Source organism: Vollenhovia emeryi, unplaced genomic scaffold (assembly GCF_000949405.1).
Source record: "Vollenhovia emeryi isolate VEMERY1.0 unplaced genomic scaffold, V.emery_V1.0 DF939158.1, whole genome shotgun sequence".
Lineage (NCBI taxonomy): Eukaryota > Metazoa > Arthropoda > Insecta > Hymenoptera > Formicidae > Vollenhovia > Vollenhovia emeryi.
In genome coordinates, this window is record NW_011967208.1 from 361,682 (window position 1) to 386,353 (window position 24,672).

The window sequence follows — 24,672 nt, forward strand, 5'->3', positions numbered from 1 at the left end:
ATTTAAAAAATGTGTGTGTGTGTGTGTGTGTGTGTGTGTGTGTGTGTGTGTGTGTGTGTGTGTGTGTGTGTGTGTGTGTGTGTGTGTGTGTGTCGCGCGCGCGCGCGCAATAATTGTTCGCGCTCTCACCTCCGCAATTTTTGAGATATCGCCTTCTACTTTGGCACATTTATTGAGTGTGATTAAGAGATGGCTGGTATTGTATTTGACGATAATCGGTGCAACGGTTCAGTTTATACATACATATATATGTATATTTACGTTGAAATTCCTGTTTAAATTGTGTTAAATTACGTAGTCATCAAAAGTATATTCAGGTTACTGAAGTTTATCCATGATCCAGACAACTCGCTGTCGCATCATATCGGCTCGCCTCTTATACTAATACGGGATGATTTTTACATACGAGAAAGACTAACGCGCGGTCGCCACGTCGCGGCAGTATGTGGTACTAGTGCTATCTATTCAGGTTAACGTTTATCAAATTCTATGAGGGAATCAGGCGTACCGGATCAGGCACATGTCAGGGACTCCTTATTAGGGCATTCTTTACTTCCTCCCTATCGGGCCCTGACCATACATAAGGCATGCATGATTTTATTTCTACTCGGGAGGGAATCAAGCGCACCGGATCAGGCACATGTCGGGAATTCCTTATTAAGGCATTCCTCTACTTCCTCTCTATCAGGCCCTGACCATACATAAGTCATGCCTGTTTCCGTTTCTACTCTAGGGAGCTAGGTTTAAAGGGTGAATTTACGGATGAAGGGCGCACTCAAAAATTTCTCCCTAGCGTTACAATGGAGTATCGCAATAAAACTGCAACGTCGGGACAATAAAGCGACCGGGAAAGTATAAGGCAAAGTTTGCCCCGACTAACGTGTGCCTCGGTATGTCGCGCGGCAGGGTGGAAACCACCGTAACTTCAATGGGGAAACTAGCGCGTAGCATGAGAATCACATTAAAAACTCACGCGATCTTATGCACGAAGGTTAACTGCATCAACCTTCGTTCGCGCGCGTACGCTGACGTTGAAAATATGGTGCCCGCTGAAACGAGGCAGCGCGGACAAAGGCCGGCGCGCCGGGTCATTTTTTAAATCGTGCAGCAAAGCCGCCGCCCCCCCCTCCCTGCCGCCGGCGCAAAGTTCCGTTTCGGCGTAACGCGTGGCCAAATTCCAAGAGTCATCGGAGCGGATTGATTAAAACTTTTCGACGGTGTTCTCCGTCGCATTAATGTCGCTGGGTATTCGAGCCGCGTGCCAAAAGCGCAGCGAAACGGAGAGCGGCGCGAGCTGAAAAACGGCACGCCGGGGCAGACAGCATCCCCGACGCCCCCGTGACGCAGTGTACGACGTCTTCGCGGGCGGGCCGGGATAAAAAATAGTGGCATAAATCCCGCAGGAAATCGATCCGGGCGTCCTTTCTCCCCGGCTTTCCCCGCGCCCCACCCCCGCCGTGACACGCGCGAGATTTACTCGCGGCCAGGAACCAATTTCACCTCTCCATCCGTCATATATCCACCTGATTAGGCGATTTGTTGCAGCCGGATATTCCGGGGGGGATACGACACGTCGCCCCGACGACTCTTTCGAGATCGGCGCCGTGACTTCGCGCCTTCGTACATCCATTATTCTACAAGTTGCTCAGCACCGTCCGCACTTTCCGCTTGTTCACGGGATTCTCCGCTCCCCGGCTGGATATCGAAAGTAAAACTTACGGAATAGTCTTCTCCTGAACATTAATCGAATGAGCTTTGATAGCGCTGAGCGATAAGCGGCGGAAATCTCGAGGAATTAGATTAGTAATCAACTATTCACTTGCTAAACGCGGGTCTATATTTTATCCGCGAGTCTCGGGGATCTATGACGAGCGGTAGAAAGCGATGGAATTAGATCGAAACTCGTTTTACTCTAAATTATCTGCAATCTTCTTGGGGTACGAATCTCCTCGCGTGTTGATTATATCATCCGAAACTGCAATACTAGGTTCAACAAGCTATATATATATATCCAATTTATAATAATAACGTTTGATCTAATTAACGAAACCACACCGCGCGGGAGAACATTGACGTGTATTATTGCTCAAACTTGAAATCAAATTTGTTGCGCCAACATGCCAGCAACTTTAGATTTAATTCGTTGCATTGGGCGTATTTGCTAATAAAGTTAAGTTTGTGCCGCAGCAAAGAAGGACTTTAAAGAATGTCTGAGAAAGTAATGAACCGGCGCCGGTACCAAAGCCCGTGGGGATTCCGGCCTCGCGTTGAATACCTTTTCAGACTCGTACCAAATCCCGCTTTATATTTAGGGCGCGATGTTAAACCCATTAAAGACTCGCGCCGCGCGTGAGTCATCGTAAATTATCAGCCGCGAGCGTTGAACCGGCCGAGAAAAGGGACGAGGGACGGACGCGGAGGGTGGAGCCGGGTCCGCGAGGACGGACTCGATGAGACGGATCCGGGAATCGGATGACCGAAACTCTGGAGCGTTATGCGAATTAATTTAACTCGAAATGTACCGGGCTTCAGACATGGCAGTCGCAACGCGAAACGCCCGTCCCATATCCGTCCGTTTGAGATGTGAATTTGTCCCGCAAATTACATTATGTACACAAGGCACGGCCCCTGGAACACGGGGTCTTCCGACCGAAGGCACAACGCGGGAGCACGCGTTCCGCCGGCGAAATTTAGACAGGGCGAAATTTCAGGATACGCGCCGAATTGCCGGGCGCGACCGCCGGCGACCGCGTCGACGGCGACTGGGACGGACGAGCCCGGGGACTCGGCGTCGTCGCTGCAGGTCCCACGTCTCTGGCGCGCGCGCGCGAGTACGCAATCCCAAAATATTCCGGAGTGGCGATATTTTCTGAACATACGGGCGGCCGACAACTGGCCGCCTGTACACGGGTCGCGTGCATCCGGGCAATTTACAACGGCGGCCTTTTGAATTCAGCAGCGCTCGACCGAGCGCAGAATTTTAAACAATTTGCCACGTGACATGCCGACAGTTCCTACAAAGCCCGCGAAATCTGTACGGATTTTTGTATCGGGGGCGAACAGAGAGATAAATGGGCAGGGGATATTTAGGCATTCATACGGCGTGCCTACATTTACCGCTAAATATGATGCATGCGCGTCTACGAATGCACATCCATGTTATCGCGTTTCTCGTGTGACTGCGCTCGCGCGGAGTTTCCGCGCCTATCGGGAAAGACGCGGCGCGCGCGCGCGACTAACGTCAATCATTTCTCCCTCGGCCTCGGGCCAGCCCACCCCTAATTGATGTCAATTATCGCGAATTAGTATCCTCCGCCGTCCAAGTAAAACCTCGGCCCTCTCCGACACGGCGGTCACCGAATATCGCGGGACAAATTGCTCCCTCGGCACGGAGATTCGAAAGCCATTTTCTACGGTCGACGTCATTACTGCGTTGTTTCCGCGCAACGCAACGCAACGCAACGCGAGTCAAATAAATCCGTCGAATTTGCTCGGGCAGTTCGTCAGATGTAATCGCAGAAACAATAGCGCGAATCTAAATCATCGAACATACGCTGGGAATTCACTTTGCACGCGCGCACGCTGGATTTACTCGTCACGTTAAATCGCCATGTATGTAAGCAGCCCCCGCTCGTCGCTCCTAGAGAAACACACCCCGTACACGATCGCGGCCATTTTGACACGGAACAATCGACACTTTCGAAAAAAAAAACTCGATCTGTAGCGATCCCTTTTTTTTTTAATACGACAAACGCGAGCGCAACAGCACCGCACCCGAGTTCCGCCAGGCGTGCATTGTTGCGAATGCAACAGCGGCAACGCATATTTTCTCATACGGCGCTGCGCTCGGCGTAAAACTGCAAAAATACGCACGGGGAGTTCGGCGCGGTGAGTTTTTCCACGGTGAGCATTCGGCAAACACGTCATCTCGGTAACGAAATCTGGTTAAATCTGATATATCCCCGAAGCGCGCGGTCGAATAAGTGAGCAGATAAATCTTCGGTCCATATCACAATCGAAAACTTTTACAGTATATAATATTCCATCAGCACGGCCGCGCGCGATTTATTATTGACCGAAAACGCAGATGCGAAATTTCCCGGGGCCGCCGCACGCAATAATTTTCGACATACGCTCGGTCAACCATCGTTTTACCATTCGACCTGCATCGAAAATGTATCATCCCACCTCATATTTCACGATACGCACGCGTTTCGAACACGACGCAAGACCGGCATCTAATCGCCGTATGTGGCAATATCCGTGGTGGAATAGCGATAAGAGTGGTGAATCAAATATATGGAGTAACCGATACGCCCGAGTCTTATCTAGGCGGGCGAGTCATTGATTTATCATGCGTCGAGTACTCGCGCTCCGTACGATAATAACCGATAACGAGCTGGTAGGTAAATTTCTAGGTAACGGATCGATGATATCAGCTCTCGTTTCTGTTGGCACATCGCAATTTCGATGTGTTATCGTGAATCAGCGACGTAGAATTACGCCGGCGCCACGTCGTCGTGTGCGTTGCGTTAATAAGAAATTCGAGTCAAAAGTGTAAGCGCGTGTACGTGCGCGGAAATACAAGCGATCGCGACCGCCGAGGCTCGGAGGTTCATTTAATTTCGCGCCGTTAACATACAAATATACGGAACGCACTTACGATAGCGAGACGTTGAGATGATTAATGCTTCCAGGTTATTATCGTCGCTTTGGACCGCAAATGGCGCTGTGTCGTTTAATCTGAAACAAAAAGATGAACGTACCGTCAGTTTTGTACATTAACAAAATACGTAACATTGAATGACGTGTCCGGTATCAATTTACATTAGAATTAATATATCTTTACATCGCCGGGATTGACTAGTATTTTTTATCGGCTGCATTGCATGTGTATTTTGCATCGTGATTAAAAATTTCAACACTTTATTGTTATTCATTTAATTATAGTATAGATATTGTCTTTCAATTTGAGTTTAATCCCTCACATGTATTATTGTTAGATGGGCTTCTAATATGAGATAGCAGGTTTTCAACGTCCAAATTCAATAAAAAAATCTTTACTCGCAACGATTACGCGATCTAACAATAAATTTTCGACTAAACGTTCATGGTGAACTCAATAGATGACGCCTATTAATTTTGCAGAAAACGCACTATCTCGTATTAATATCCTGTCTCATAATAGGGGGCTTTTCTCTACATACATAGCTTGAGTTATAATGTACCAGACAATCAGAACGCGAAATGCGCCTGGCCGAAAGCGTCCAGATTCTAAATCCCGAAAGTGGAAAATTATTAATCAATTCTAGTATATGAGATTTTTGCTGCTACGATGCAGTCAAGAAAACACTTGGACGACGCTCGCTTTCTTCCTACGATCGATCAAGCACGTGACTCGGTCACGAAACGCACGCGAAACATTTTCTCGCTTGAAATTATGAGAGAAAGCAAATTCGTTACGAAAGTGGTGCTTTTTCTGGCCTCTGTGTCGCAACAAAACTCTGGCAAGTACGAAAATTTCCGTAACGCTCATTCGCGATAATTAAACAAAGCAAGCATTATAAATGTAATGCCTAAACACGCGCGTGTCTTCATGCGAACACAGTTTTTAAGTGATAAAACAGGACGTTGCACATAATAACGGTACGCAAGATATAATCGTATTATATTTTGTAATTAAATAATAAAACTGCCCATAACAGCTAATTAACACTTAATAGCGAGACGGATTAAAATGCGCTTATGAATATCGTACGTGCCGACATTGTTACGGCAAAATTATGTCCGCGCTGATTCGGAACAAATTAATACACGGTGCTCGTCGGTTTTTGCTTTCAAGGTTTCATAAATAGTAACACCACTATCGATAACAATGAATAAGATTAATATTATAACGTAATTTTTTTCGAAACAAAATTCACGATATAAAAAAATATGCCAACAGAAAATTTTAATTGTGCCTGACAAAAAGTAGCTCGTCAAAATAGATGTGTACATATTTTCGTATCGCCGTAAAATTGCGCCAAGAAAATGCAATCCATTGCGTTAGGAAATCACTTTCCGATTATAATGCAATCTTTTCTCCTACAACAAACTTTATTGTTGCACTTATTTTTTTTTAATGGCTGTAATTGATTTTAAAAAGTCCAAGTGTACAGCGTTCAGATATAAAGGAATGCAGTTATAAAGCAAAAGGCAATAAAGACAAAGGATTTAAAAAAGAATATCGAGTATCGGATTTATCAGAAAATCATAAATTCTATATTAGCTCATACACGTATACGACTCGTAGAACAGAAAAAGTTTCTAAATATCAGAGCTTATGTAGCGGCATTAAAGACAATTTATAAGACTTTCTGAACGTTTATTCGAATCTGCATTTTTATTCAATTGCACGATAAAGGCTTTAATTTACTAATCTATCCCTCTGCTATTTCACAAATTCCAACATTATTAATAATTATATTCTACATCTTATTTTATATTATACATTTTGGATTTAGACTTTAGTCGCGCTTTTCCAAAGTGTACGCACTTCCAAAAAAAACCGCGAGTAAGATTAGCTCACGTTAGGAATTAGAAGAACATATATGATAAGTATTTGCACAATATAATCAAGTTCAAGATATACAATCGCAGTTCGAAGTGGAAGGAAATCTAAACGGGTGCGAATACACTTCCTTACGATACTCTCTAAATGTCCGGAGTTGGGAAGTGCAATGAAATCTTACGAGGAACAAAGGTGACTTTTAGGGACTTCGAAGCGTATTCGGCGCGAAAGAATGACTCGAATTGAAATTTGCATTGGCGGGATTTTCTTCGGCGCGCGGAAACTCGCGCGGGGGAAAGTGAAATCGATAAGTATCGAAGAAAATATTCATAAATCCAAGCGATAGTTGTGGCGAGGCGTGACTCGCGATATAAAGGGGAAAGGTGGAGGTTACAGATTGAAGTTAAGGGCCGGGATTTCGGTGGCGGCCGACGACGCAGACAACGGTTTAACGGAGGGCGGGATAAAGAATTCGGAATTCGATTCGACGATCGTGTAAGTTTCCATGCGAACGAGCATGCCGACGGCATGACTCGGATTCGCTTCCATATACGTGAGGCAGGTACGAGCACGTTTCGAGGAGGACCGCGGATCTTATTGAAAGTTCCTGCCCGTAAAGTCGGTCCCCGTTGACTGGCCTGGATACATGCTAGCGAAATCCCGGTTCTTTTATAACTGGAACAGGTAAACCCGAGAATAGCTCCCCTTCCTGCTCCGCGCTTTTTTTTCCGGGAGCGACGATCGAGTTGCGATAAGGTTTGAAATGCATTGCTAACAAGTTCGCGAATCTTAGCCCCGAGTATTTTCGCCTTCGCATTTCAACAACTCGACCCACTATCGGCTATTCCAGCTTCTAAAACCGAGTCTTTTATTATGCATGTAAGTCCCGACTTCGTAATTTTAGCACGTGACTATTTCCGTCTTTTTCACTCTGAAAATTGGTTCATCGTTAAGTGTTTGAATTATATACATTAAGACAGAAAATGTTTGACTTATCAAACACAGAATTAGAAAAGCGTTTCAATTTAAAATTGCACTTGCACATAGAAATGATTGGCTTTCAAAACACTTTTGTATCAAACGTTGCAGAACCTTGTAAAATTGTGTTGCTAAAATCGAATACGAGTCAAGTTACACAGATATATACGTTTGATTTTCAAACGGGAACAAAATAAAACAAAGTTTGTGTTTGATTATTAGAAATTCAAATAGATTTGTATTTCGAGCACTGTCTAATTACACATTTATGAAACAAATACTTACGAACTTGTGATAAAAACTTTTTTAAGACTGAAAGATTAAAAAATTTTGACACATATATACTGTGTTGTTGCAAAACATAACTCAACACTTGTTATAGCATAATTAAAAATGAAACATCTGCATAAAATTTCAGTTATTCAGAAAATCAAACACTTTTACGCGTGAGATAAATCAAACACCACCTTAAACCAAACATTTATAAAATGTTTGAAATTTTACACACTAATAAACATCTTGAAAATAGCGACAGTAAAAATGTTTTTATTTCAAACACTTATCATTTAGAGTGTTCTCCATTATTATTCCTACTTTCTTAATAAACAGATATTCTACCTAGTTAATTAATTCCTCTCTCGTAAAATTTCGCAATTACGTCACGAATTTTGCAAAATTATATTTAGAATTAAATAACTTTATTCCAAAAGAAATCACCGATGTTCCTTTCCAACCGTGAAAAATTGTGCGAGCTAAAATTAGGTTTTCAATTCGTGTTCATTCCGGAGACACAAAATCAATTTAAAAAAACAATAATAAAACTCGGTACATTTCAGCGAGAATTGCTATGTGTGTCATACAATTATAAAGTTGTAGAAAAGAATCTAATCAGATTTTCACTAAGGAAAAATTCCCTCGGAATTGGTCCAAGGAATAATGAATAAAATATGACACGGTATAGGATACTTATCCTACTCCATCATACTTTCGCCATCAGAGCGCTCAGCGTGTCCTTGGTAGCTATCGATTTTACGATTTAAGCAAAATTCATTCTGCCCCAACGGCGCTGAGTATATTTGCGCGATCGGGCATGCGCCATATAAATAAGGTCGGGGATCGATAAGCCGTGCGGGAGGAGAAAACGAGGAAGAATGGAAAGTGCACGAGCAGCGCGCGCGATCACGGCGGCGGAAGTAGACGCCGCGGCGTTTCCTCTCTGCAGTTCCTTTCCCGCGTATGTTAGTGCGCCGCCCCGGCTGACAAGAAGATCTCCGGTATCGCGGTTTTATTTCAGCCAGACGTTAACGCGCGTACGAAATCCGCGGAACGTAAGGGCGTCGTGACGTCGAATAATCCTCGAGAGGTAATTTATCCCCACGAAATCTGGCCGCGAAAAGAAAAAGAAACTACGAGGAAGAGAGAGAGAGAGAGAGAGTATGCCCCGTGGAGATACACACGGCTATTCCCGCCGGAAGAGCAAGCGGACGAGTATATGAATGAGACCGCGAGTATTGGTAATCCCGAAGATTGAGTTTGCAGTGAAGTTTCCAAGTCGTTCCCTCGGTTCGGCGATTTCTTTCCTTTTTTTTGCCCACCCCCTTCCCCCACCCCCTTTCCATCAGCGTCGACGCGGGCGGTGGAATGGAATTAACGAATCGAGTGGCGTCGCTGAAAGTTCGATCTTTGAGACGATCGGCAGATACGATACGCGATCTTAATCGCGTCTCTCGAACGAACTCGTCGGCAAGTTCTATCAGAGCCTCGTCCTCGGTTCCCGGTATATCGCTCCGCTCGCGCCAATACGCAAACTCCGCGGGGGGGGGGGGGGGCGGAGAATAGTATCGCTCATGCGAGGGTATAATTTATCTTTATCGTAGCAAATTTATTTTCTCCGATTAAAAACAAATATTTCGGAATATTTCTGAATACACGCGAAATATCTGGGCCGCAGTAGAAAAAGGTTTTATCGCGGATCTGATTGCACCGCTACCGGATACGGCAGTTTGTTTTTGTACTATCAAACATTCACGATATACTGTAAACGTTTTTTTTTTTGCGTTTACAGGGAGACGAGTGCGAGTCTACAAATTCTTTGCAGATTTTGTAAACGCCGCTACCATAAATTACGTTTACAGGAGTAATTGCGAGCTTTTATGCAATTGCCCCGCGCTCTCGCTCGCCTCTTGTCGCGCGCATTGAAATTCTATAGGCCGAATCTGACGTTTTCCTTCAGGCTTGGAGACCAACTTATGCGAAACGGAAGAATAGCGGATGTTTGTAATCTCTCGCGCGCCAACTGATATATCGGGAATAAAATATCGGCGCGCACCGCATTGGCCCTTTATCGACGGTTCTGCCATAATGTCGCGTATAAAATAAAAAAAAAGGAGATATTATTGTAGCGATGAATTCAAATCATACAAAAATATACTTTTTTTTACTTCGCGTAACCGCGCCATGAATTTCGGGCGCATCAAATCAATTTTCTACCGTTTAATGGACATGTGTTACGCAGCACGCCTCTGAACTGACGCAGTGGTAGCGGCAATCGCTGTATTGAAAAAAAAAGTAAAGAACGATACAAACTCAATTAACTTTACACAGAAACATTCATGGAAAGTTCTTTTTTTTGTATATAACGCGAGCTGTACAAACGGAACGACCAGGGGGCCGCGCGCTTCATTCTCGACTTCCGCCTACATAGTAAAAATTTTTGCCGGCCATAAAGCTCTTGCGATATAGCCGGCAATATGTGCAAATTGTCCCTAAATAAAAAGTGTACTGTAGGAATGGCACGGGAGCGTGACGGCACCCAGGCCATCAGATCGATCCCCGTACGCGCGATTTTACGCCAGGGCCAATTTGATTTACCGCCGGAACTTCATGAAGTCGCTCGCGAGATCCAGTTTGCAGAAAGAAATTATTTGCTTTGCAGAACATTTAATTAAATCAGAAAATGATTCGGCCGTACTTGGTAGTCCACCCGATAATCAGCGATATCACCTTACGGCATTACGAGCTGTTGATAAAAGTTTTTCCACGGAATTTACCTGGATTCTCTGATTAGAAGCATCCGTAGACGATGCGATATGCGACTTTCGCGCTCTCTCTCTTAGAGACACTCTGACCTATTTTAATCTCGAGACTGCGCGTCGGGGATACATCGCGCGATATGCGAAATTAACCGTTTCCGCCCCAATGGGTTCAATTCAACGACTATACACGTGAGGCCCATCTCTCATTAAGAAAGTACGTTATCGACAGTTTCTCGGCGGCCCTGCGACTTTTTTCTTATTTCATTTATAATTTAACGAAGGTCCAGTATTGCCAAGTTACTTCCGCGGCATGAAATTGAACGTGATTAAAATTCTAATAAAGTGAGATACACTCTTAAAGGTCAATTTTTATTTGTTCAATTTTTATTACTTCGAGAGCCGTTTAAACAAATAATTACTTCCAGCTACGTTTTTTTTGCAGACAATTAAAAAGCTATCGCAACATTGCGTGCGTAAATATCTCTGAATATTTCCAAGAATCTCGAAAGTGATCTCTCTCTCTCTCCTTCTTTTTCCTCTCCCCCCCCCCTTCATCATAGGAATACTGACACATTTTAGGTTGATTAAGAATGAGTTCCATCGCTTTGAAACTTAATTAAAGTCAAAAGTAATTTTCGCCAAGTCGATATTCGGCTAGAAATAAATTAAACGTCAGCTAATTCAGTGGAATTCTTTTCGCTGCATTTTAAATTGTGAAACTTCTCAGTAACCAAGTGTGACGAAAATACTTTTATAGACTGGATTTTATAAGCGACTTGAAGCACTGTCCTCCTTTAATTTTTGACTGTATGAAAAAATAACAATTAAAAATAAAAGTATTGTATAACGCAATTAGCAGTACGTACAATAAGACAGAATAATAATAAATGTATACAAATTATATTTTTGGGCAGTCGAATTTGTTGTTTTCATTGATACTTCCATTAGTAGTTTGCAAATCGATCCTACACTAAAAGTCATTTTGCACACGCGTTAGTTCATTTTTTAGATATTTTAATTCACTTTAGATATTAATTCATTTCCGTCGGTTTTCTTCGGAACGCAAGAAAGTACATAAGACAAAGTAAAGATTAAACAAAGATTATTTCCAAGAGAATTATGGGACCGCGGCAAATTAATAAGTGCGTATAAGCTTTATACAGTAGCGAAATTGTTCAAACGCCACTCGTGAAATGCATTAAAATAATAATTTCTACGTCCATTACTTTTTCGCCGAGCTTCTCCACACTATCTAGTTGCTAGAAAAGTAATGTCGGAATACAAAACAATCTCGGCTTGTGTATCTAAGGGATGCAAATTTTCACAGAGTGAAATATCTTCCCGGTTGAAATATATAATTTATCTTGCTTGTGAAATTCATATTAACTTAAGAACCGCGCTGTGTTATTTCGTATAAAAAGGAAAGCATAATGTTTGAACGTTTTTCTCTTCCAACGAAATTCGCAGAGATGACTTTGACCTACGACGCGGAAGTAAGTACCCAACTGGCGAACTACACTGATGTCGTTCATGGACTTATTGAAAGATACCAAGATATATATTCGTTCTCTCTTCTGAGCACACGCGGAATGTAGTAACTTAGAGTTGATGTTTCGAAAAGCGCCTTTGAGTGCGAGATGGAAAAATTCCTTTCTACTTTCAAATCGACCACACTTTGCAAAAAAATCATTTAGCTCGCGGCATGTAATAAAGGAATTTAATTTTTCTATTTTACTGTTGCACTAGCTTTCTGTTTTATAATACCTATTTTCTACTCCATTTAACCTTTCCGTCTGACAAAAGTAAAACTTTACGAATTAATGAATAATAAAGTTTACTTACCGCGTGCACACTTTATTATAAATATATATATATTAATGTATATATAAAATAAAGGGTGCATTAAGTAAAATTTATTACGCATTAACTCATAAAATGTTACTTTGTTATTTTTAAACAAGAAAGAAGAATGGCCAATGCGAGTCGAGGCAGGATGTAGATAGCCGATACTTGTAATTTTTAATAAATTGTGAATTCATATACCGTTTCTTCGTCCACATTTGTCCTGCTTCTTTTCGGACATAACGCAGTTTTCTTACAGGCGGATCGAGTTATTATCGCCAGTGAATTCACATATTCAAATCGATAAACGATTTGTAAATATATTAAAAAAATTTGTCACTTTTGTCAGAATGCGTGTATATATATCATTAAATATTTTACATTATTTTCTACGCGCATAATATTTAGTCCATTCCGGAATTCATGCATATGTAAAAGAATATTCTAACACAGTAAAACGATAATCTCAGCGCCATCCAAGTTATAACGATCGCGAAGATCGAAACTTTCCTCGCGCCATCCCGCTTCGCCGCGATTCGTTTTATTAACGCAGATAATAAGCCGATCCCCCCCCTCCCCAACCCAAAAAACATAATCGCGGAAAGTTAAAACGACAATCGTCAATCCTCACGTACGGAAGTTCGGTGTAATTGGTGCAGCGAAAAACGCCCGCGAGATGTAAAGAGAGAACGGGCTTAACAATGTCACGTCTCTCCGTTGTAACGATCGATTGACCAGCGTGAATCAGGGTGCTCCAGCTTCGTTCGTTTATCCGTATCTCCAGCTCTGACATCCAAGCTAGACGCGAAACATCAATGGGTCCCTGTCATACACACGATTGCAGATTCAATAAGCTGCTTCGATGAGGAAGAAGTGACGTATCCATCGACACACGAGACAACGCGATGCTTGCTGACCGTTGCGGGAAAACTATATTATACAAAGCGAATAATCTCGGCGCGTAATGCCGGAAGTTATCGCACACAAGCGCGTAAATAGAATATTCTCCTCGCAACGCACCTGTATCGTCTTTATGTCGTGGCGGCCGCGGCGCACAGCGGGGAAATAAATATTCAATAAAAATAATTGGAAAATTTTGATAGACATGATCCACTTCTATTTCGCGAATAAATATTGGTCAATCATACGAGAAAAATATCACGAAACTGTTTTTGTGGGTTTCCAATCGAAGAAGCTCGATAAATATATTTATTAGTGGCGATGTATTCAAATCGAATTAATCCGAAAACAAAAGTGTCCCAGGTCAACGAAATTTATCACCGCCATCCTATTTTACATTTCCGTTAAAGTACATTTTGCGAAATGTTAAATCCGCAAATACAAGTAGGTCACGCGATCGCACTTGGCGCGTAATTGATGCAATCGTGATACTCGCCGGGAGATCGCGGCCGCGATTAGAGATGAACGGGAGCGCGCGCTCGCATGTTGTTTACACCAGATTTCGCGGTCATTCATGGCCTCGCGCGGCAAGCGCACATTTTGGCACGCTTTCAAAGGGTTAACACACAGAGCGAGCGAGTCGCGTACTTTCCGCGAGCTCCCGCGCGTCTGTTGCCGCACTAGACGGCAACCACCTGACAGATCATTCGTCATGCAGGAGCAGCGCGCCAACGAGCGACTCTCTCTCTCTCTCTCCCTTTTTATCTCGCGAGCGGTCCCATATCCGTCGTGTAAATGTCGCCGGGAATTGGCGTCGTCTCCCTGTCATCGTCATCGCTACGTCCCTACACTCCCACGTAAGGGAATGCGCGACCAGATTCCAGCGACCCCGTACGCTCCCCGCTCATTAAGGAAGCGCGACCGTCCCAATTTGACACCTCGGATGTGCCTCCCACGCGCGACTCTCGCTATTTTTAGTCACGACGCGCCCTCCGGAGACAGCTGGCCTGTGACTCACTGCGCGCCCTGATGACATCTCATGAGAATCCTCGCGCGGAGAGCCCGCGTCACGCCGAGACAACCGTAAGAAGATGATTTTGAGAGCGGGTGAGTTACGTCCTCTCTCTCGAAACGGGATTATCCCGGGCATATGTTCCGTTTCTTCGAGATCCTTCATGCGCAGCGGGATAAGCGAGAGAGAGAGGAGACAACTTAAGGGATCGGTGTCCGCCCTGCAACTTTCTTCGCGAGCGAACGAGAAGTTACAGGAGCCTAGGCTCTCGAGCGATTGACTCGAAGCTTTCTCGCGTCGCGAGCACCTGGTCGAAGGAAGCGACTGTCACGGGTAGGTGCGGAGTTTGAAAGTAATTTACAGATGGAGGACCGGGTTAAGGTAAATAAACAAGATTGCTTCGTAAAGTTTCACCCCGGAAGAGGGATGGCACCTCGCCTTTGTAATGATCGCGCGGCGTAAACGTGAAATTCGCTAGATAATGGTATATCGTTCCGGCTCTCCCCCCCCCCCCCCGCGAATGTAGGTCGAAAGATCATAAGTCCGAAGAATTAAGCCCGGGGAACATTACCGGGCGCGGGCCAGGCCGACTCTCCCCAGTGAGAAATTGCGGGCGAGATAATATTGGAAGTATAAAGCTTCCCCAATGGTTTCCCGCATCGCGAGCCGACGCTTTTTGCCGGCGGTGGCGATTCGTTATCGCGCGACAAGTATCACGGCGATACTTAATATCGCGCCAAAACCAACGTTATCCGAGATTTACCGTTATTAAGACCGTCGCAGATGCCGAACATTTCGCAACACACACAGGTATTATTACTCAACGGGCTCTACTTTCGCGAATTAAACCTATTAATATAGGAGCCCCTGCTCAACAAGTTTTAGTAGACTGAATGGATTAACGGGGGATTATAGCGAATATTATTTAAGTAGACTATTACTTTATCCGACCGCTAATTCCCGTCTAAACGATACTCTCTGATTTTCTTACTAATGATAGCGTACAAAATTTGTTAAGTCTCTTAAGAAAAGCTGGCTTAAAATAATCTCCCTCTTCCTTTTAATAAACCTGTCTTCTTCCCGCAGGAAGAGCCCCGAGGAAACGAGGTATTTCCTCGTTGAAATACACATGAGATGTGTATATTGCCAGACGGTCTGGAGGTAATCTGATGTGGAAAAGGCTCGCAACGCGCATAAAGTGAGCGTAAAGCCGGTAACAGTTGGGCACAAGTGGAATCAGAAAATCGATACCACGCTTTTGTGGATTGTCGTGCGAATTTTAATGGCGTGCGACGCTCGCGATAAAAACGCTCCATACTTTCCTCATTTCTTTTTTTTACTATCACCTTGGTAAAATTCTCAACTGGGTTTAAGTGATCCATCTAAAGTTTTACACGTGCTAAGGAAGAATAAAACGTAACGTACAGTATAATCTACATCTTTGAAAAATTTCTTACATTGTATTATAAATAAATACGTGTCACACGCTTAAGAATTTTGTGTTCCCGAGCAGAAATTTTAGTAGGGTCCTGGTAGGGCCTAATAAGGATGCCTCAATGCCTGATCAGGCACTCATCAGGCAGCCCTGATAGGGTCCTGGCCGTAAATGTAACGTCGAGAATAAAAATTGCCTGGTCAGGTTTTCCTTATCGAGACCTCGTGACTTGCCCCTTGCTACGCCTTACAATTTCTAATAGAGGATAGTAGGGCATCAATAGGCTTCCTCTTACAAAAAGTCAATTTTTTTAACTAATTTTTAAATGGTGTTAAATTATATAGTCATCAAAAGTATATTCGAGTCATAGAAGTTTATCCACAGTCCAGACAACTCGCTGTCGGATCATATCGACTCGCCTCTTGTACTAATACGGGCGAGAATACGGGATGAATTTTACTTACGAGAAAGACTAACGCGCGGTCGCCACGTTGCGGCGGTGAGTGCTACTAGTGCTATCTATTCAGGTTAACGTTGATGAAATCCTATGAGGGAATCGAGCACATGTCAGGAATTCCTTACTTCCTCCCTATCAGGCCCTGACCAGACATAAGGCGTGCCTGATTTCATTTCTACTCGGGTTACTATCGACGTAAATACACGTGTTAAACATTGATCTTCTCTGGCCGTACACAAATAATCCATACGACTAAGCGCTACGCGAAAAGCTGTCGTAAACGTAGGGTCCTCTATGCTCAAAGGTTTTCCAACGATTGCCTCTTTGCCGTTTGACGTGTTCTTTCGGACCGACACCTGGCTCCCGCGTAGAACGTTCATCTTTCGATACCACGTGCTAACCATATAAAGAGTGGTTGCGCCAAGGCTCTCTTTCAAGGTACTTTCAGCGATAAAGTCGACTACTGAATGGGCAACAACCTCTTGTAGATCGAGCGTGAAACTGCTAAAGTTTTCGCGCTATTGTCCTCTGCCGGGGTTTAACATCGATATACGAACGTCCTCTACCACGCTTTGTGAAATAATGGCCGTGCCTTAATCCCCGGCAGATCCACTTGATCCTGAATTTGGTGTATATGTGTATGCGAGTCTATTTATAGTCATATATGTATTTATTCAACCCTTTGAGCACAGGCTTGCCGTACGAACGTACGTGTGTGTTTTGAATTCTGCGCCCAAAACAGCAGTGCTTAATTTACTAATAAAACTAAAATTTCAAACAGCAAGCGAAACCAACTAGCCTCCGCGTAATTTGATTTAAAATGACGTGACTTTGACACGCGAAAAAGCTCACTTCAGGCCGGACTGATACCATGAAAATTCATTGGTCAAAGCGATTAAAAGCCCCCCCCCCCACCCCACGCAGAAATCATGATACATGGAAAATTATGTTGAAATACGAGACAATTATCTTGTTTAAGAAACAAGACAGTTCGATAAACGATTAAACGGATAAAATGTTTTCGCATTTAATTAAAATCTTCCAACAGTAAACGCAATATACGTGTATGCATTTATATTATATACTCGAGCGTATATTTATATCGCAGCATCCCAGCATACATAGACAACAATTGTGGTAAATCAGTATAAAATCCCCCGCCCCTCCCCAGGAAATGTTCATTTAAAGATAAATTGCATATTTGCGTCCTCGTGTTTAATACAATCCCCTCTAGCATTCGGCCCGAAATACCATTGATATCCGCGCAAACCGGAGAGTCTAGCGTTGATGATTCGCCGCGGGATAAATTATTGTTGAGATTTGTATGTACCAACCGTAATCACGCTACGTATACGTATCCAGGCTGCGCTCTCCTGGTTTCCATGTAAACGTGGTGAATGGTAAGCTGTATCACGCGTCGATCGGCCGCGCCGCGGGCTTAATAGAATAACTAAGTTCGACTTATACGAGACAAACAAGAGGCCCATCGTCAATTATTCGTTACACCGCAGGAGCGCAGAGTATTGTGGAGGTACGCGTGCAAACGAGCGGCTCACCGCTCGTACGAGGAACGGCTTAAACGTACCGTCCGCGCGCGGCGTTCTTCACCATGAAAATTTAAGTCCGTGGAATTGAGACCGCGGCTCTTCCACCGAGCGACTGCGACATTGTTGGACGAAGGTAATCACGCTTGTCGTCCGGTAATATAACACGGAGAAGAGCTCCGCCGGACCAAGGAACGCCGGAACGGACCGGCGGAAACGCGCTCGTTTTTAGGGTCGGTGACATAATCAGAAAGCAAATTGCAGGCCTAACGGCGTCGCACGAGGAGAGAGAGCTCGTCGCCGAGGGAAATGTATGGCATCTCGCTCGGCGAATATATTCAATCTACAGTGCCTCAGATTCAATCTAAATTCCGTGTTTAATAAGTTTAAATGAAATTTTCCCTGGAAACGGAGACGGCCTTCGTATCGGTCGCGTCCGACGACCCGGACGGGGCCGGCGATTCGGCATCTTCGATCGCGAGGATCGGCCCCCGGTGCATGTATGCCCGTTGTTTCGTGTTTCGTGCAATCGAACCTAGTTTAGTTTCCCCACTTAAGTGTACCGCTATGTCGTGACCACCGCACTCGACGCTTCCTACGCGAACTGCATTTGCTTTCGGTGTGGACACGGCGGATCGTGTGCTCTCCAAGGAGCGACGACGCGACCTACCGGGGGGAAAATCGGCGCGCGTCAAAGGAATAGTTTGCGAACGCCGAGATCTCGGTGCTCGCCAATCGAAACAAATTTCATTCGCCGTACGGCTGCCCCGAAATTGCGCCCTCGGAATTGTGGGCTAAACGTCCAAAGCGCGTTACGCGGACATTCTAAATTACACCGTTCGGAAAACGACCCGCCGCGGCCCGTATTATCGTTACAATAATGACGTTGTAACGGCACGATGTAAAAGCCGATAGCGCGCGAGAGCGAGCCGATAGATTCGACACTTTCTCCCTCGAAATCACTTGACCCGAGAAGTCGATTCAATCGTTCGGCTTACGAAATGTAAATAAAAAAAAAAAGATCGCCGCAATAGGCAGCGACTCGAATGATAATAAACGAATGAATATGCATTTCCGTCTCGCTACACGTTACGTTTAGAGCGTGTTGCATCGCAATAGCGCCGAGCTTTAAAAGACCATACTCGTAAATATGCAATGCGCACGTAACCAGAACTCTCGAAAGAAATAACGTCGATTCGCCCCGCTTTCCCGCCGCTGGAGAGAAGCCCACGGCGGATGCACAATTAATTGCGGCGCGCCTAATTAGCGGTTAATGAATTAGTAAACGCCGCAAAATTGTACAATTCAATTATTAATCTATTTTCCGCCGTCGGGTCGGGCCGAAAAATGAAGCGAAGAAGGGGAGACAATCGGGGCTCGTATTACGGATCAATTTGATATGCGGTCCAATTCAATTTGGTTGCGGCAAATAACGACCGAGGCGTCGATTAGCAATTACAATTTCGTAGCCGGAACCATGGTCGGCGGCGGTGCCGTGCGTACTGCACGCTGTTCGCTGTTGAAACTTTGAAAACGCCATACGTCCACCGGCACCCCCGTCGCCCCGTCGGCCTTTCATCCCCTCTGGACTAGTCTCGGATCGCTTCCCATTCGCAGCATGCGCGCGAGTAATGACCGCGAACGATCGATTCCGCACGCCATATACTGGCGAGCGAACAGTTGCGCGAATTCGTGAGGAATCTTACAGGCCAGAGGTATCGTCGCCCGAAGGCGTATCGTTTCGATAACGCGAATAGTTACGGTGCCGCTCTCCAATGCCCAAACCTCTCGTCGTTATTCGCCGTCCGGCGCAGTGAAAACGACGACATTCGAGGACGCTTCCACGTGTCTCACGTCCGCGATAAGGATTACGAGCACGGCCGAGGTTCAACGACTTCTCTCGTACAAGTGACTTGCCCGCGGATCGCGGGCCACGTAAAAATAACTCCGTTAACAACGGAAACAGCGGAGCACGCAACGGCGATACCTAGCCGGCGGAACGAGGCGCATTCGGCCGTACGCCAAATGGAATTCTATCCCGTCTCGATTTAATTTGGATGAATGGGACAGCGCGGGACGGCGCACGGGACGGGCGCGACGATTAATTGACGAAAATTCACGTTAGGACAATGACTTTCACGGCTCCGGGTGCCGAACGAATGGTCGCAGACAGCGGGGAGGATTGTAATTCTCATCAGGAATGGCCCATTCTAACGCCAAGATATTCCAAGTTCTTGCGAGGGCCGTAAAGAGCGACCCGGCACTTATGTACGATAAAGTTTGCGCCCGCTTCACATTTTTGCTGCCGCGTGGCAACGAAAACGGCGGTTTAGCGACCGACCAAGAGACCCGCTGCAAGTGCCGTCGTTTCAACCAACGTCGATTATCGCGGCTGACTTAAGTAATTAAGTGCGCCGCGCGTCAATTCGAATTTTTCATCGCGAGACGCTTCGGCAAACTTGCGAAGGTTGAGCGAAAAATACTCGTCGTGTATCTCGATACGGTAATTTCCAATTGCAAACTACATACATTCGCCCGCAGAAGCAGCGAACCTCATTAACGAATGTATACATTATACTCCCTTCCTGTCTCCCCGCCCTCTCTGTCTCTCTTTGTGTTCTATTATCTTCAGATTAGGAGATAGTTCGTACCTAAAATTATCCCGTGCTTGAAACATATTTCAATTAAGTTTAATTAAACCGAACGTCGTAGGTAACATTATCGCTGCGCAAAATATCTATATAAAGTGTTTATAGCTATAACCCAGTCGTTTTACTCGGTTCAAACGATCCGCCTGAAAAGCCACAATCGTCTATTTGAAAACAAGCTCGGTTACAAAGTTATCGGTTAATGATCGAGCGAGCTCAAATGTCAAAAGCTTAACACCGGTATTTATCATTCGCTCTAAAGAATAAGTGTTTAAAATTTCAAACATTTTTGTTGTCGCCCTTTTCAACATGTTTTTTAGTGTGTGAAATTTTTAACATTTTATAAATCTTTGGTTTTAGTCGGTGTTTAATGCATCCTGAAATCTTGAAATATTATACGCGTAAAAGTGTTTGGTTTTCTGGACAACTGAAACTTTATGCATATTAAATGTTTCATTTTTAACAATCAGGACAATACAGTAATGAAATTTTTAACAATCAGGACAATACAGTAATGAAAAAGTACTACATCAAATACACCGCCGTGTATGTAAAAATTTTTGCAAAGGTGTACAAATAAATTTATAAAGATGAGCTTTATTAATTGTATCGGAAAATAAACTTAAATTTTAAAGAATTTAAAGGACTCAGAGCCGTGACAGGATGGTAGTGTCTAAATATTCTATTCTAAATTTATTGCGAAAAAATATCACCTCGGCCAGGGTTTGAACCTGGACCTCCCTCTCGCTAGGCGGGCGTCTCAACCAATTCGACCACCGAGGTACTTGGTGATACTTATCGCAATAAACAGTCTAATGTTAATTCCCGAGTGCCACACTGAAAAAAATTTCTGGTTGAATATGGACGAATCAAATAATTCCTTTAGGATTTACCAGAATTTCTGTAGGATTACAAGAATTCTGGTAAATCCTAAAGGAATTCTGGTAAATCCTAAAGGAATTGAGTCCTTTAAATTCTTTGAAATTTGTGTTTAACACATACGAGCGTTACTAATTTATTTAAATTTTAATATTACTATATTTTTCTTATGCTATGTCAAACGTTAAGTGTATGTGTTGCAAAAAAAAACAGTATGTTTGTCACAAGTTTTTAAAGCTTTCGGTCTTAAAAAAGTTCTTGTTATAAGTTTGTAAGTGTTTGCTTCATAAGTGTGTAGGATTACAGGAATTCTGGTAAATCCTAAAGGAATTCTGGTAAATCCTAAAGGAATTATCTGATTCGTCCATATTCAATCAGAAATTTTTTTCAATGCACCTATCGTGACAGTATTCGAAATCGAGAACTGTGCGCCGACTTGATTTGTCAGTCTTGATACAGTTTATTGCGATAAGTATCACCAAGTACCTCGGTGATCGAATTGGTTGAGACGCCCGCCTAGCGAGAGGGAGGTCCAGGTTCAAACCCTGGCCGAGGTGATATTTTTTCGCAATAAATTCAGAATAGAATATTTAGACACTACCACCCTGTCACGGCTCTGAGTCCTTTAAATTCTTTGAAATTTGTGTTTAACACATACGAGCCTTACTAATTTATTTAAATTTTAATATTACTATATTTTTCTTATGCTATGTCAAACGTTGAGTGTATGTGTTGCAAAAAAAAAACAGTATGTTTGTCACAAGTTTTTAAAGCTTTCGGTCTTAAAAAAGTTCTTGTTATAAGTTTGTAAGTGTTTGCTTCATAAGTGTGTAATTAGAAAGTGTTTTCAACACAAATCTGTTCGAATGTCCAATAAACGTATATATCTGTTTAATTTCACTCGCGTTTGATTTTAGTTACTACAATTTTACAAGGTTCTGCAATATTTGCGACAAAAGTGTTTGAAAATCAATCACTTCTATGCATAAGTGTTTAAAATTCAAATACTTTTCTAATTGCATTTGATAAGTCAAACATTTCTCCGTTTTTCATGTTTATTAATTCAAACACAATAAACCAATTTTTAGAATGTTCTATCGCGTCGGCGCAAACTAGTTTTAACAACGCGCGCGATTCTCGCGAAATTAAAAATAAACACGCTTAATCTTGCACGCGCGTATATTAGATTTAAAGAAAAACGAGCATTGATCCGGCGCGAGCGAGTCGCTGGCAACAGTCCGCGTCATGCTGTACCGTAAATAACCCATTGGCGCTAATTATTTTCGATTTCGATTATTACACGTCGTCCTAAATAAATCCGACGGTACTCGATGAACGAATAATCCCGCGGAGAGCGTACGCCGCGATAATTTTACCGCTTATCTCCGCTTCGATTCGCCAAATTTTTGCATGCCGCGTCGGCAGGTCTGGGAACGAAAACAGATAAGATCGTTACGGAAAGAACGTGCCAGAGAGCGTACAGATTTCCACCATATGGCCTGCCGTATACCCCCACGGCGTTTCACTCGATTCTTTCGCCGCTGCAGTGCCATACAATACATTCTATCCGCGAGGTAATTTCAGAGAAACGAATAAAGTTGCAGGCTACGCGTAACACACCCGTGTGACGCTGTTTTTTTTAACTTTATGTCTCTTCTAAAATAATACATTGATCGGTATTTTGATATCTTAATTACTTACGCGAGACGGAAAAATGTCGAGATAGCGCATCGGTTCCCGCTGAAACATCGCGTTAACAATGTATTAACGATTATTCCGCCGCTTTCAGCAGAGCCATCTCTAGACGGGCGCGAGCGTGTTTAATTCGTCCGCCCAGCGGGAGTGCGTGCCGGAATGTAACTGACAGAGAACTAAATATGATGGAGGGGTTCGTCGCGATGACGATGATCCTCGTAAACCGTCATGTGCAGCGCGTTCTCGAGGTGTGTGCGGCCTACATTTTCCACGGGAAAAAAAGAGTTACGGATAGAAACACAACAGCTGGCACGTAAAATCGGTATAAAGAACTCTATTCGGCACGCGAGGCAGTAAATATCGGAATCCTCGTGAAACTTCAGAGTCATATACGCCCTCGCATAATGCCCGGGTTCCTGCGGGGCGTTACGAGGCAGACAGGACTCGTCTGCGAGATAAATCATTGCAAATACCTTCCGACACGTGACGGCGGAACACCCGATCTCAACGCTCATCTGATGAATTTCGAGCGCCTAAGAATACCTGTAATTTTCCCGAGGGACAGTCGGGGCGTCTGTAACCAACGGGGTGGCCACCAGCTAAAATGTTGCCCCACCGATTACACGATTCCCACAAAACATTTGGATATACAGTGTATATCGAAGGGGAAACCGCTGGCCAAAATCTTGTACACCAATGCCTACTAATGCCCAGTGGGCATTACTTTATCTTATTTATCTTATTTATGTTTTTGGTTTCCCCCTCGAGAATTACTTAAGAGGGATGAGTAATGAATACACTGACGATAAAAGATAAAACAAGATAAATAAGATAAAATAAGATAATAAGATAAAGTAATGCCTACTGGGTGTAAGAATTGTAGGAATTGGTGTACAAGATTTTGATCAGCGGTTTCCTCCTCGTACAGTCGGGAGCACTGAGGTTGCGACACTTTTTTTTTATAAGTTTACGAACGCGCAAAATAATTCAGATCCTGAATTATTTTGCGCGTTCGTAAACTTATAAAAAAAAAAGTGTCGCAACCTCAGTGCTCCCGACTGTACATATATGACGTATATTTGTTATCCATTATAGATACATATAGTACATATACACAAGATATACATGCATATACATAGGATGTACATCATTTGTATATACATATGCATATAATATACATAATGTACATTTGTATATCCAGCAATGTACATACATGCCATGTGCAATGTATAAACACATGATATGAACATCAAATAAAGATATGTCATGTATACAGGGTGATTCAGACCACCCGTACAGCCCCTTTATTTCGGAAATAGAACATTTTAGAGAAAAATGTTTCAGGCAAAAGTTATACGGTTTTAAAAGGCTATATAATGAAAAAATAAATTTTCGAAAAAAGAAATCTTTTATGATTATATGGAGGTCGCTGTCATTTTTTTAAATGGAACTCCCTATTGTTTATTATACTATCTTATTCTACTAATTAATATAAACAACTTTTGTCTGAAACATTTTTTGATTTGCCTAATACCTTTTGAGACATTCAAGACAAAATTTATAACTTTTTACATGTTTAGCTTATAATATCTCGATAACTGTTTGTCGGAGGGAAAAGTAGTACAGGACTTTTTTACTTGATTTAGTCTCAGGAATATGCTGTTGCAATGGTGTTTCAATTATTGAACATTTTT

At 43.4% G+C, this 24,672-nt stretch overlaps 1 protein-coding gene and 1 non-coding gene across 2 annotated transcripts in view; both read right to left on the reverse strand.

The window, feature by feature from the left end:
• The window catches only part of LOC105564903, a 246,384-nt gene that overhangs the window by 212,708 nt on the left and 9,004 nt on the right, over window positions 1-24,672 (reverse strand). Inside the window, exon 2 of the mRNA XM_012017670.1 lies at window positions 4,664-4,743. The gene's annotated coding sequence lies outside the window, so the exon portion shown is untranslated. The remainder of the gene's footprint in view (window positions 1-4,663; window positions 4,744-24,672) is intronic.
• Trnaa-agc lies at window positions 21,115-21,187 on the reverse strand. Its single transcript has one exon. It is a non-coding gene; the product is annotated as a tRNA-Ala (tRNA).